Source organism: Fulmarus glacialis, unplaced genomic scaffold (assembly GCF_000690835.1).
Source record: "Fulmarus glacialis isolate BGI_N327 unplaced genomic scaffold, ASM69083v1 scaffold42997, whole genome shotgun sequence".
NCBI classification, from domain to species: domain Eukaryota; kingdom Metazoa; phylum Chordata; class Aves; order Procellariiformes; family Procellariidae; genus Fulmarus; species Fulmarus glacialis.
Genome location: NW_009225859.1, coordinates 645 through 876, shown reverse-complemented (window position 1 = coordinate 876; position 232 = coordinate 645).

The window sequence follows — 232 nt, the reverse complement described above, 5'->3', positions numbered from 1 at the left end:
TGCCCGGACACTGGCTCTTCCCCTTCAGCATCCCAGGCTGAGCCCCGGCGGCTGCCCTTGGCATCTCTTGCCTGCCCATGGGGAGTGGTGGGATGCACTCCTGCGCCTGGGTGGCCTAATCCCGGTCCCCTGCGTCCTTTTCCGTGGGAGCAGCTGGGATATTAAGTGTCATTGCTGCGGGGAGAAATGCAAGCAGAGGAATCCCGGGAAACTGGTTTTACCCCTCCATCCG